We start from the raw sequence: 516 nt of genomic DNA on the forward strand, positions 1-516 counted from the left end.
TGAAAAGAAGAAAAGAAAAAGAAAAAGCGCATATGCAAATAAGCCAATGAAGAGAATGGCATGCAACTTCAACAACACAATCACTGCCGAACAATTTAATAAATGACAATACCTTCACAATGTGATATCATTCAAATCAATTTACGATAAGAATAAGTGTTCTTACAACAACTGCAGATTGCTTTAACCAAAACTAAACGGAAAAAATGTGTAAGACTGAAAATTTAGGATTTGTTATTTTTCTTCTTTTAAAGCAAATTAATTTTCCTAAAGATCTTTTTTTTTTAATCAGTTAGGCGTACTGATTTTTCCATCCCATTACTCAATAAAAAAAAAAAAAATATTTGATATCGGGCGATTATATGATGAATTAAAAAAATAAGGAAATCATTAGACAATAAGACAGGAGCGCAATTTCACCATATGCACGAATTCGAACGCTGCCAGGCGTCGGTCCGAAAAGGTATCATCTCGGGATAATTAACTGCTCTACCTGCCAAATACTTGTTCTTAGTC

Source organism: Penaeus monodon, chromosome 34 (genome assembly GCF_015228065.2).
Source record: "Penaeus monodon isolate SGIC_2016 chromosome 34, NSTDA_Pmon_1, whole genome shotgun sequence".
Taxonomy (NCBI): domain Eukaryota; kingdom Metazoa; phylum Arthropoda; class Malacostraca; order Decapoda; family Penaeidae; genus Penaeus; species Penaeus monodon.